This window comes from Cupressus sempervirens, chromosome 10 (assembly GCF_028749045.1).
Source record: "Cupressus sempervirens isolate cs-2001-9-10 chromosome 10, ASM2874904v1, whole genome shotgun sequence".
NCBI lineage: Eukaryota > Viridiplantae > Streptophyta > Pinopsida > Cupressales > Cupressaceae > Cupressus > Cupressus sempervirens.
Genome location: NC_143127.1, coordinates 903945481 through 903960863, shown reverse-complemented (window position 1 = coordinate 903960863; position 15383 = coordinate 903945481).

The window sequence follows — 15383 nt, the reverse complement described above, 5'->3', positions numbered from 1 at the left end:
ATGTTCTATTGGTTGAGTAGGACACATAGGAAAACTAATATCCAACATGTGTGGAGTTTTTTTGAGGCTGGACATGGTAAAGGAGAACATGATGGTGCTAGTGCATGTGTGAAGAGAGCCCTTAGTAGAGAGCAATTAAAATTTGAGGAAAAATGCCAAATTCAAAAATGTACATGAGATTGTCGAATGGTGTAACAAATATTTATACACAGGATCAAGTCAGAACTCTACAATCAAATATTTCTTCTACCTAGTTGAAGAGAAGAATATCCTTTCAAGATATGATTGTGATACAATTAGCGGGTCAGCTAAATGGCATTCATTTAGGAGTTCAGATTCTAACACTTGGACTATATGGATTAGGGAGCTTGCTCATTTTTGTCAGTTTTGTCTTGTAGGTGAATGGTAAGAATGCAAGAATACATAATGGGCTGAAGATTGGCAACAAAAATAATTAGCACCTACTAACACACATTTTCAAGATGACATAGTAAATGAAGGCCAATACTTTTGCTTCAGAAGACTATGGTCATATTTCAAACCTCATACAACTTGGTATGCACAATTAAATTAGATTTTGTTGTGATCATGCTTCAATTTATATTATTTATTTATGTACATGTCATTAATATAATTCAATTACATGTCTTTAATATATTATTTATATATGTACACATGTGATTAAAGTGTGTATTTACTTTATCTTATCTTGTAGGACATATTTATGTTGTTATTGCACCTAATGATAATGATGAACAAAGTGAGTATTGGCTAGCTAGATGTGGGGAACCTAAGAAAAAATTGATATGTGATCAAGTAGATGATGATGGTTTTGAGCATCTAGTTGGGTCTATCGTTGTAGCTGGCACCTGGCTACGTACATACCTAACAAGAAGAAATGGTTTACTAGCATTTGAAGACTACCAATCTGAAAAGAAGATTTTACACTATTCTCATTTGGTTGTGGCAACAAATATCAAATTAGAAAGATACAAAGGGAGACTCGCCAATAAGGTATTATGGAAAATTTCAATGGATAAGCACGAGACAATCATAGATGCATTGCAAAAGAGAGAGGATGCCGATGGTACAATAGGATGACTACATTTAAATCAAACACATGTAAGTTTTTTCTTTATTGTGCTATTTTTATATATGTAATTATATAATTTAATCACATGTATGTATGCATTTTTAATAGCAAATTAGAGAACTTATATATACCTCTTATTCAGGCATCAATTACAATTTATGCAAATTTAAATGTTAAGGTGGATCGAACATCAACATCTTGTGAAATTACACATAGTGAGTACATACAAATTACACATATTTACATAGTTTAGATAGCTCATATTATTTTATGTTTTTATTAACATGTGTTTTTGTTTTACAATTTTATTTTACAGGACCTCATTTAAAGACATGTGTTGAACCAATTTTATATTTTGAGTTCACTTCTATTTATGTCATTGACATTGTCTTACATATATTGTAAAACATGTTGTAAACATTTAAAAACAATAATTTACTTCTATTTGAAAGTTAAAGGTGTGGACTTGATATTATAAATTAATTGTCAATTCAAGTAATAACCTCCCATTTTTTTCCATTGCTTTTACATTCAAACATGTTTTTATTAATGTTTGTATATAAATAGTTAAAATTATTAAAATTATTGTTCATGTACCATATACTTACAAAATGTGTCATAACATGAATAAAATATGTCGCAATAAAGATAACGGTTCATACTTACAACATGATAACATAATAATATATACTACATACACTAGCATGATAAGAAGTCGTAAAAAAATAGTACATGGTCTAACATGTCATAACATGATCTATGAAGTCAAAAAATACATATAATACAGTTAACTGTCCTAATACAAAGTGTATCAAAATAAACAATATGTGTCATAAAAACACAATCTAAAGGTGCCAAAAAGACCTAATCCATCTGATTTGCAGTCCTTTTTAGTCCACATGAAGAGGACTCAAATGGATCATCCCGTGTAACATGAGTTGTCTCATCATGTGGGACACCCCATGAGGCCGATGGATCATCCTGTGTAACATGAGGTGTCTCATCATGTACATGCTTAATTGAAATGGGTTTCAAAATCTAGCTTGCAAAAAAATTAAATATTCACTACATAATAAAAATAATACCACATAAGATTTGTGTCCCTCTGTAATGGGAGGAGGTGCACTGTGAAAGCTACCAAATGCGGCAGTGGTGAGGTCCTATAATTTACAATACGTGTACATTTTAAAAATTTGATAAAGAGCATAATGAACTATGTATGTACATAAATCACAATACTGACCTCAAAGGATGATGTAGGTACCTCCATCTAGCAAAGTCCCATACTCTCAACAACACTCATGGGGACATAGTCCTAAAATTATGGATACATGTTTGTTGAGTCAAAATTATATATACATGAATTACAAAGTACGTAAACTAAAAAGGTACATAATTTGTACAATACATTTGTTATAAACTATAAAAACATGTATATATATCATACTTGAGTAGTATCCAATGTCACAAATGTGTCATGTCTCACATGATCAAAAGATGGAGTCAAAAATAAACTATATCGAGGCCTATATGGATAACTACGATCCATCTCCTATTCGCAAAACTAAAACACATTAAGTTATACACATGAATCAAAGTTGAAGATTATAAGTTAATAACAATGTACATACATAAAAATGGTACAAATTATTTGTCTTGAGTCAAAAGTTCATACCGTAGGTATTTGAGGTTGTGCCTTAGTGGTCAATGGATCAGGGCCTGTACTAACATCAAACTGTGTAGAAGCTGAAAATCCCTACAAAATTAGATAAAAAGAACATATGAGCACATGTTATTAAATTTGAGTTCAAATGTACATTCTTTATAGTGTAATTCAAAGTGCATACCATATGAGGGATGCCAGCGTTTGTAGATCTCGAAAAAAGACTATACTGCCTCCTAGGAGGAACAATATCATCCATCCTCTATTATTTCAAAATCAACATACATTAATATGGTTAATAAAATTACACATGTATGTAGAAAGCAAATAGTTATGTACTTTATTTATATTTTAATTAAAATTTTACTTGCTGCTCTTGATTGTCTCCAAGCTCTCCCTGCATGAGCTCAACAAATGATGTCACATCAATATCATCACCACCATCACCATGGGTAGCATATGCATCATCATCAAAATCAGCACCCTCAGCATAATGGCAATCATGTGCCGCATCAACATTGCTCTGGGGGCCTTTACATATATCTCCACAACTAGTACAAATGTGTCCAAGTGGACAAATATCTCTCACCTGCATCCACTGTTCTGCTAAATTGCCTGAAAGGGCACTCAATGAGGTAAGACAAGATGACAGTACTTGATGATGGTGTGGCACTAGGACAACTGGTGTGGGAAGAGGTATAAGAGGTTTAGGTCGTATGTGATTCCTCGTTCTATCGCTCAGCTTTGCCCCAAGCCTATCCTGAGGCATCCCTTCACCAACCCCTTGAAATGATCTAATATCAAAATAATTGGGTTTCAAACCCAATTCAAATTCAACCCATAGCTTCCTAAGGAAGTACATGGGCACCTCCTAATTTGTGTGTGGTGGATGGTCAAATACCATCAACCATCGCTCCCAAAAGTGTGCTGATATACGCGGATGCATGCACCATCTAATAGAAATGTGTGGCTTATTCTCACTAATCTCATCACCCGTCTTAGTGTTTACAAAATATCTCGTAAAATGTCCTTTAACTATTTTGAGCTTGTGGACCCCTCTATAGGAAAGGCCATCAAAATAAAAAGCACACATATTTTGCCTCCATAATCTAAAGGTGTCAATATCTAAATCCAAATGATGTATAGACAAAATGATGCCTTGCATGCTATTCGCAGGGCGTAGTAGGTGAGAAGGGGGGTGGGCCTCGCGCTTGATGGTCTCAATATCTCGCATGAGGTCCCTAAGATTGCGCATCATGCTCTCTCACAAATCCTCTATGGTAGGTGCTGGAGGAGGACTAGGTGGTCGTGGAGGTGGGGGTGGGGGTGGAGGTGGAGATGGAGGAGGTAGAGGTGGAGGTGGGGGTGGGGGTGGGGGAGGGGGTGCAGGTGTTGGTGGGTCCATCAAATATAATGTGCACATATGTTTAAACAACCTAAAAAAATGCAAAATTACTATTTAATAAAATAAATCTAAAATATCAATTATATAAATGCATAGATCTTTAAAACCATATCAATTAAATAAATAAAGTTAAATACTTAAGTAAACTTTAATGTTAAGGCCAATTGAACTATTACCTATTTAGCCTATGCCTAAATTGCTAAGTATCAAGTTGTTGGTGGATTAAAACTCTATGTTTTATATTGCAAACATCATACATTACAAAATTAAATTGAATTCTAAAAATAAACTATAGAATGCTAATATAATGAAAACTTGAGTACTATCATTTTAGAACTGAGTTACGGATATAAAAGAATATGAAATGTTTAGTAAATGCATAAATATTCATATTTCATATACAGTAATTTACAGAGCATTCAAAATCCACACATCTTGTGGAGGCATAAAACATACAAAGCTAAATAGACATGTTACAAATAAATAACATGAAGGAAAGATAGAAGGGAAGCCTTCATTGCCTGAGCAAGAGGTTGATGATTGAGTTGACGAAGACACGGGCCCGCATCCACCTTAGGAATAACCTACAAAAAAAAATGTAAAAGAGAAGAATTAGTTCACATGAACTGAGTAGTGAAAGCCTTCCTATGTACCTTTGCTACATATCATTCAATCATAACATGTCAATTTAGATATTAGAATCAAGAAGTGCTAGAAGAAGAAGAAGAAAATATCAGAAATTTTTTTTTTATGCTAATCAAGTTTGTTCCATGTGCAGATACAGGTATGGAGACTTCAGGCTATTGAAGGATCATGCGTAAGTTACATGCATGAAGCCTTCTGGCTGAGTTTGTTCAAGAAAAGACTAAAGACATGGGGATACTGTTGATGGGGCAGACATAAATTTCAAGTATGGGACCTTCTAGTTGAACCATAGCAGGAGATTGAAGACATGAGGAGATTGTTAAAGGGACGTACATGTATTACAAGTGCAAAATATCAAAGAGAAGTACATCATGATGAAAAATGCCGATGTACTAGAGTGCTATAATATGAATCAGAGATATATTTTACACCAGCAGTATGGCATGAAAATAAATCAGCAGCAGATAAAAGTAATGAATGAGTCCCTGTGCAATATTCATGTGAAAAGCCTCAAAGCAAAAATGTTTTTAAGTTTCATCTACAGGAGAAGTGGTATAAATGGTGGAAGCCTTTAGCAATCAAAGTTTTAAAGGATACTAGGTGGAATACATGAAAAGATTAAAACAGTGGACAAAGAATGTTATATTCATGTTGGTTCAAACTCTTAGAAACAATTTCAAATTCTAATAAGAGAACCCAAAGTGATATCTGAAATTCTAGAGGAATGTTATGCAGGTTCTGTGATATAGAATGTTATGTCTGAAATTTTTGATGAAAAGAGACATATTGTTAAAGAAATGAATGGTTTTAAAACATTCATTGATGGTTAATTGGTCTTCACAAGATAGAATTCAATATCCTTTTAGAAAGAGCAGGGATTTAATGAGCATGCAGAATATCAGATTTTTAATGAATCAACAGTATTAATTCCATGTACAAATAAGCTGAAATGTTTGCATATCAAGTATATTTTGAACATGCTTAAAAAAATTGGAAGATGAAATTGAACAAACTTCATATTTTTTTTAGTAATAGCAAAGCAAAGTGTATTCAGCCATGAATGATCAAAGAAACTCATACCCAGCAAAATGTAAACCCAGGTCAAGTTTTGATGGAGCCTTTATAACATTTATAAAATACAGCAAATGCAAGTAAATTGCCTACAATTTCCAGACCTCAAGTCTAGCAGCAGATCTTGAAGTTTTTAAAGTTTACAAAGGGAAAAGAGAACCAATGTTTACATTATCAACAATAGCAAGCTTTATAAAAGCCATGAAATACTAAAAAAATCAGAATCGAGTAACATGAAGAAAGCTACAACATTATATTAAGAGGCAAAATAAAATCCTTATATTGTCAAATTTGGTCATACAGTAAGAAATTTGCTACTAGCAAAGATGTTGTCCAAGCTCATAGAAATGGCGTCTTCACCACAGTACCAGCAGATATGGCATCCAATGATAGGAGCAAAAAATTGTAGCAAAGCAACTTTCATGGCTATGGCTAGGGTTAAGAAACCCTCCTTTTCCTTCCATATGCAAAAAACCAAATGAATAAAAACATAGCAAAACTACCTTAGACGTTTTTTTTTAATCCCTTTGTTATAATGGATATGAGTTTCGGGTCCGCTCATGGTAGGGATATAAAATTAGAGTTATATTTATTAGCATATTAAAGCTTTGTTTGGTAAAAGTTTAATGTTAATAAATAGCTTTAATTTAATTTTATTCTTTTTTTCTAAAAATAGAGATGAGGATTATTATTGAATTAATTGATTTATCAATTAATTAATATTAATTCATGCTTTGAACAAAACAAATTATTATTATTATTATTCGCATAAAATCATGTAATTAATATTAATGAATTGATATTTATAAATCAATTTGTTAATATTAAAATAAATGTAATAATAATAAATAAAGGGAATGAAGTGGAGTTAATGACTTTAAATGCCTAAATGCAAGGGGAGTTGAGCATCTATTCTTGAACTCCAAAGAGGACATTCAGTTAATGCTTTCATGAGGAGCTACTTTTGGAGGCTAAGGGCAGTTTGAGTTTCTCATGCAGTGATGGGGTAGAATAGTGCTATTTTTAGTGATTTATGGAGCAGTTAAGGGCAGTTATGCATGTAGTTCATGATGAGAGCCTATTTTATGCATATTTTGCATAATTATGAGGTGTTTTACATGCTATATTTTTGGGTTGTTTGAGGGATCCGAGTTTGGGTTTTTATGCATGATTTTGAGGAGCTAGAGGTAGTTTTTGAGTTATCTATCAGTCGGGCAGGTGGTTGATGGCATTTTTCAGAGGCTTCTTCATAGTTTTTATCATTTTTGACTGGTTTTTTCTAGGCATGATCTTGGAATCTGAATTAGGGTTATGATTTCTATATATTGTACATTCACCTCATTATGAGGGATCTTCTTTTAGATTCAAATTTTTGTGCATTGCAGATTTTAAGTTGATTGTAAGAGCAAATTTGTAGCAGAGGTTTTTTCAGCATTGGTTATAGAGATTCAACAGTTCCTTCTCATTGATTCTTGTGCAATATTGTGAATTTTTTACTTTAATGTTGTGTTTGCCTTCATTTAAGTTACATTCCTTATTGAAGATTTGAATCTTGATACATGTGATTACAGGTCTTTGTTTGTGATCATTGTTCTTTTTGCAAAAAAATGGGGAAACCTAGGTTTCCCTTCAAAGTAGGAGATCTTGGTCCTTGCATAGAAACACTTTTGTGATTGCATGTTTGTCTGAGTATTGTGAATCAATTGTGTCTTTCATAATTCGTGTTGATTTAATTAAAGTTACATTCAAAACCATCGGTGTATCACCTCATTTAGGTTAGTATCTATTACTCGTCATTCACTTCTTATCCCTTATCTTGCATATAATTTAGATTTTAGGTGATCACTATTTAGGAACCGGCCTAGCTTTCGAAGATTCATCTCTTGTTTTAGGACAACCCACCACCTGAGAGAGTTTCCATGTTTCAATAGGATGGCTAGATTTTTTATCTTGCTATAGGCGCAATCCTGATTGACAACATGAACATTATACCAAATTTAAGCCTAATCATAAAATAATACTCCAAAAAACTTTATTAATAAATCAACTTAAATGTGAATTCTAAAAATATCTTATATAAATATGTTTATGATTATGCCTTAGCAAATTTGTATGATTAAGGTTTGATATTAAATCAATTAGGATTGAACATATAAATAAGATTGTGGTTTGGGTTATCGATATTTACATGTTTTCGAAAAGTATCAAATTTCATTATGATGTATAGAACATAGAAATATCTTTCTTATGGTTTTGGTTTAGGTCCCGATTTATTTTAAAGAGGGAAATCTATACATTTTTGTGATTGTAGGTCTTGAAACCCTCAAAACTAGGGTTTTTGTGATAAATGGAAAATTCCTCTTAATCCCATTGTGAAAAAATCTCATTCTCCTCCCTCTCTTTTTTCTCTCTCTCCTCCCTCTCTTTTTTCTCTCTCCCCCATCTCTTTTCTCTCTCCTCCATCTCTTTCTCTCTCCTCCCTATGACCTGTATTAGGTATGAACTTCTCATATCAGGATATAAAAATGAATAAATTCACTTGTCATAACCATTCATTAAGATAAATTTATGTTACAATTTCTTATCTTTTAAATTAAACAATATATTAATGCTTCTTTAAACAACATATCAATAAGCATATAAGATTGACAAAAGTTTGAATTTACTTATTAGGTATATCCTATTTCTTTTGTTCATCTAATCATCTTAGGATTCTTTTTCAAGATTTTGTATAAGAATATTTAGGTCTAGTTTAATGATCCTTTGAATTACCTAAATGAATTGTTGTTGAGTCAACATAATGTTTGATCTCATCGTACCTTATAACATAATATTTCCCAACATTTTTTTATCGTCTTCACCAAATACTTTTTATATTTAATGTTAACTTATGACATATAGTTGTAAGTCAACAAAGTGGAAGTTGTATAATTACGCAAACTATGGAGTATAAAACAATATGATATGGATTTCTTCATTTTTATCTTTTTTACAAAAAGGTCTATCTATGTAACTTATAGCAAGTACCTAATCTTTTTGTTTTGAATATAAAATAGGTTTCCATTTTTTTAATTAGTACCAACCTAGATGACAAATGAACTTTATATGCCCTCTCCTTCCTTCCTCTTTCTCTCTCCTATCATCATCTTTCTCTCTCCTCCCATCCTCTTTCTCTCTTGTCTCATTCTCCTCCCATTTCCGATATTTAGTCATGTGCATTAAAATTTTTATTTTTGTAGATGCTCATTTAAATTTAAATTTTAAATGTTTTACATGTTCATTTAATTATAATTTAATCTCTCTCCTCCCCTTTTTGATATATTTTTAGTTAAAGATGTATTACATGGTTTTAAAGATGTCATTATATTTATGTTTTAGATTTAAACATGAATTATATAATCTTATCCTAGTTTGTTCCCCTAACCATAATCCAATCCTTACTAGAATCACATTACTAGTTTGAACCCTAACTAATGCATAATCCCAAACCCTTACCCTAATCTATAATAATCACATAGTACTTTGACAAGGGCATCCAATTTTGTGGTTTTTTTTAGATGTCTTTTGGAACAATTTTGAATTAATTCCAAAATACCCTATATGAAGGGATAATTGCTATTAGGTCTCTACTAGACCTAATTGGAGGAAATACTACTTGGGACTACAAGGGCTATTCTAAAGGGTAAAATTGGTGTTGTTGAGTCACTAGAAAGGTGTTGAAGATGTCTTTGACCTACGATGTCCTTGGAAAGGTAAATATTTTGAAATTCTAAGGGAAGTGTGTTTGGTTGAACCTAGATCGTAAATCCTTGGTGAGACTCACCATGTGAAGATTGGATTGCCTTGTAAGAAATTCATTGGACAGGACCATAAACAAGTGCTTTATTTGATTATACCTAGTGTATAGATCTAGTGATAGGATTCCAATAGTGATCCTATAGGGTGGTTAAAATCTAGATTGTGTGTTTGGGTCAAGCACCTTGCCCTCATGTGTATTAGAATCTTAGGATTTGACACAAGTTTGTCTACATAAACTTGTTTTAGTTCTTCCCTAATTGAAGAGAAATGGAAATCCTAGTGAACATAAAGTTATTGCATATCCAATGGATGTATCTCCTCTACTGGTTATATTAAAAGATAAAATCCATATCGATTGAAATGTATTATCTACATAAATTATGGTGAAAAGTTAAGTCCTACATATTGTGTGGAGAAATTAAAAGAATATAAATCATATTTAAATATCATTATCAAGAGAAATATTAACAAATTAATATAATTAAATTATAAGTGTACAAAATAAGTTTTTCTTGAAGTACTATTTTATAGTTTATCATTTAAGATTTCAATATTTCTTCAACCCAATTTAAAATCATTAAATAAAGTTTTTAAACCTAGGATTAAGATTACTTTCCATTATGGACCTATTGTTATGGTTATGTGGCTAGGGATCAAGTGTTAGACCTTTAAGATTTGAAGTTACAATTAGAATTAGGGTTTAACATTTAGGATTAAGTTTATTAATGATTAGGGTTAGGTTTCTCAATTCTAATTATATAATTTGGTTAAAATTTTAATCAGTGTTAGGGTTAGGCTTAGAATTATGGTGAGAGTGAGATTTTACATCAAGGTTAATACTATGTTTACAGTTAGTTTGTAGTTTTATTAAAAAAGATATGGTTTTAAGCTAAGGGAGCACATTATGTAACGCCCTGCCAAGGGATCCAAAGAACTAACCTAAAGTTTTACTAAGTAAGCAATAACATACAATAATACATAAGCAAACATAATATATTACATTCCTTAATGATCCCAAGACGTTGAGTCACATTTAATTTTTAAATAATACTAAGTAAAATAAATAACACATCCACATGAAAGAATAACTAAAAGTTCAATCCATTTAAATAATATAAATTTGTTCTCAATGCCACTTGGCAAATTAATTTGGAATGCACAATCATCCATTGTACATGTCACAAGGTATGAAAGGCTGAAAGAATATACATTTATAAATAGATTACATCATCCCTTTCCAATCCATGAAACAAAGTACAATACAATAAGTAAAATCATTAAATACTTAGTTTTGCACATTTGGATCCCTTGGCGGGGCGTTACACATTAAATACTTAGTTTTTTAGATTAAATTATTGTACGGTTATGGTTAGGTTGAGGTTAGAATTAGGAATATAGTTAGTTTTACTTTCTTTGTTATATGGTTAACAAACTAATTTATAATTAATTACTATTTAGTTGAAATAAATATAAAATATTGAATGCAATTACATGTTTAAACAATCTAATTTACATCTATCTAATCATTCAACATTGTAATTTTTATTAAATACATTGAAACATCTAAAATAATAATTTTAAATGAACATCTACAAATTTAAAAAATTAAAATATATGAAACTATTTAAATGAACAGATACATTAATCTAAAGATAATACTATTAACAATGAAAATTTACAATTTTACATATTAAAAGTGAAAAAACAAACAATAAATTGATAGAATTATAAAGCGTAAAACTGAAAACAATGAAATAAAATTGTAGAAAACAAAGTAAAATACCTAGTACATTGAAAAAGAGCAACAAGGTATCAGTAGAAATCCAAAAATGGGCTCTCGTATCTAGCTAAGATTGGGCTCACATTTTGCAAACAGTAAAAATGAGCAAAAAAGCCCAAAAAATTGACTTTTGTAGTTTTTCGCAATCGGGTATTTGATTTTAAACAAATCGGGTACCCGACTCTAAAGAAATTGGATACCCGTTTTGCGAAAGGTCCAATTTCACAAAATTGACTTCCGTGGAATTGTGACCTAAGTTTGTGCTCTTACTCTATTTGTTATCTTGACATAGTCATTGAATTTTTGAGATTTGTTGGGATCAGAAGCAACATCACTTTTATCAATAGGAACAAGAGCCATTGGAGTGTTGCTCTCAAATTGACTCACTTGTAATTGATAATGATGAAGCACTGCACAAAGTTGTTGAAAAGAAGTAAATTCATTAAGTAGAATATTATCTTTAATATCCTTTTGTAAATTTGAAATAAACATACATTGAATATCAATATCAAGAATAGGATAGGAAATATGAGCATGTAAATGATTAAATCTACCAATAAATTCAGTCAATTTTTCCTTAGCACTTTGTTTACAATGCAGCAAATTAGTCAAAGACACTTGCAGGCTAATGTTGTTTTGAAATTGTTGAGTAAAAGCATTGAAAAGTTGTGGAAATAAATCAATAGAATAAGGATGCAAAGAAAAAAATCATTGTAAGGCTTTGTTGCGAAAGGTTCTAGCAAAAAACTTGGCTAAAATCCTATGGTCATGAGCATAATCACTACAAACGATTCAAATGTTTTAACATGATGAACAGGGTCTCCCTTACCATTGTAATTCTCAAGACAAGGCATATTGACTTGTTGAGGAACATGAGTATGAATGATATCTCAGGACAAAGGACTTCCCATGTCACACATAGGAATACTAAACTTGTTTTGAGTCAAGGATGCATGTTGTTATTGTAAAGATGACATAGTTTGAGCCAAACTGATAATTGTTGAATCATTAGAGGAAATAGGAGGAATAGCAATATTAGAAACATGAGGTAAAGTGTATGAAGCTACAGGAATGGAAGACAGAACTAAAGGAACGCTTGGAACTACAATTGGAAGAGGATTAGAATAAGTAAAAGGAACATTATGATAAGAAGGTTGTGATGTAGGAAGGGACATAGAAGGAACACTCATAGGAATAGAGGGAACCATCGTAGTCACCAAAGAAGGAGTATAGGTAGGAAAACTAGGTAAAGGAACAAAAGAAGGTTCTACACTAGTGACAGGAGGAATCAACCCTAAATCTTGAGCTTCTTGAGCTAAAGGTTTAACATTTGAATGCACAAGGTGAGTAATACCACACAAGAGGTTAACACCTTGATCACTATCATGAAGAAATTTCTTAAGAGCCTCTATAGCTTGAATAGAATCTTGATTATGGTTTTCTTGCATAAGCCAATTACCCATTTTATCAAGTTTAGTTGAAAGTTTTTGGACTTATTTAGGAGGAACTCTTAAAGCATCATCCTCATCATGAGATAATTGAGAAGATTTTTTCTCCATAATAGGATTGAAATCATGATTCATCAAATTATCATCCACGATCCTAAGGAAAGGAGAAGAAGACTCAGGATCAAAGGAACCCATAAGTCTACGACTTCATCTAGCTGAAATACGAAAAGTAGGACTAGAAGTAGTAAAGCTCATAAACCAATGCAATGCAAATGAACTAAACTAAGAAAAAATAAAGCATAAATATTTTTGTATTTTGAAAGAGATTTTGTAATTTTTTTTGTATTTTTGAAATATAGATGCAAGAAATCTAATTAGGATGCAAGATTTAACATAAAAGACAAATCTATCACCAACAAGATAAAATAAGAGGAAATCTAACACCACAAAACACAATAGGGCATCTAATTCCACAAAAGAAAAGAGGATATGTGTGTCGGGTTCATAAAAATGAATAAGATAAAAAGAGAGGGGGGGGTGGGAGTTTACCAAAATGAATAGGAAGGAAAGATCCAAATTGATGAATCACAAAGGAGTGATAAATGCACAAATGGATCAAACAATGGAGAATATGAAGAAAGGAGGAAATCCTATAATTTTCTATAGAAATTATGTACTTGAAATCTTCAATAAATAGAAGTCAAATCTAGAAAATCTGGAAACCTTAAAGTAGGGAAAATATGGAAAATGATGATTTTTGATGTTTGTATACAGCTTCAAGAGATTCTGCAACCTACTTTAGATTGGAAACGTCTAGACAGAGAAAACCCAGAAAATTTTTGTCCTTTTGAGAGTAGGTCAACCTTGACCCAAATATTGGGGCACAATCTTACCCTAAAAATTTGACCTTGACTTGCACTGCTCTGCCAAAAATTCTATTCGCGGATCTCGAAAGTTCGCCAAAAACAGTATCCAAATCTGAACTTCAATTTGCTATCTTGTACCTGTACGTACAAGAAAAATGGTTTTTTTGTTTGGATGGGGGGTTTTCCTTGGTTAAAACCTAGTTTGGAATCAAATTTGAAATGTAATTGAAATTGAAATATAAATAAACAAAGTAAATGGAACTATTCACCTTTCTTATGTTGAAATCTTTATGGAGGATTCGAATCCTTGAATCCACAAGTATGGATGCTCCAAATGAATGTAGAATTGTGTGTAGGATGTCTCAAATCAAGGGCATTAGATCTTCAACACCAATCTTGAATGGATCTTAGCATAAGAAGAGGCTTGAATGAATGTGAATGGAGAAATCTTCAACAAGAGGGCTCCATAGAGATTGAATCCTTCAATGGCTAACAATGGATCTCCTTGATGAATTGGATGCTTGAATGCTTACATGCTTGATAATGGATTGTCCAATATAATAATGTGTCCTCTTCTAGTTTTGTATTATCACCTTATGAAGAAAATGAGAGGAGAAGGCTTCCTTATATAGTGATCTAGGGCACAAACTTCTAGAGAGGCCAACACTGGAGAATTAAATCCCAATTAACCTTAACCCTAGAAATGGACCTAGATTAAATGAAATTTAAGAGTGTGTACCATTTTGAAACCCGAAACAACTAACCCAGAAGTGGGGAAATGAAACTTTTCGAAGCCCAACATCCTGAAACCCTCAAAACTTGAAATTTGAACCTAGGGTCACGGTCGAGGTTGACTCTGAACTAGGTCAGGGCCAAGGTCATCCTTGATCTAGGTCAGGGACAAGGTCAACCTTGACCCAAAAAGTCAAAGTCTTTAGTTTCTTAGAGAAAGTTATCAGAAAGAGATTGGAAATAAGGGGAGAGAAGCAGAACATGGGGGAAACAACTAGATCCATGCAAAGACCTATTCAAGGTGCTTGACATGACCCCAAACCACTTACTTGGAGGGCTAAATGCTCTTAACATGGAAGTTATTCCATTTTAATATGATACACAAAATTTGTTACGCATTTTGATGTAGATCACCAATCCCTATGAAAAAAGTGCAACCAATTAGATGAAGAGGCAAAAAGCATCTAGAAGACTCCACAAAAGTCTTTAAATAGGCAGATCCAAACCATATTTTAATATAGAAGAGTGAGTTATTGTAGAAGATATTGTGAAGTGTGCAAAGGAAGAGAATGAAGTTAGTTTTGGATGCTGCATGCATGAGAGAGTTGGGAAGAATAAAGGTTAACGACCTTCTGAAGCAGTGAAGGACTAAGAAAAACTATATCAGATTAGAGATAAGATAAGATATTGGAAGGAGGAGATTGGTAATCAAAAATTACAGTGCAAACTAAAGGATTAGGTATTGAGTTAGTTCTAATAGATTGAATCAAGGAAAATCTCTTAACCGAGTGGTTTTAATAGACCTTTGTAAATCTCCTAACATAGTCCTCACTTCATTGTAAGTGTAAAATCCTTTAATAGGGTAAGACCTAAAAATCTTTA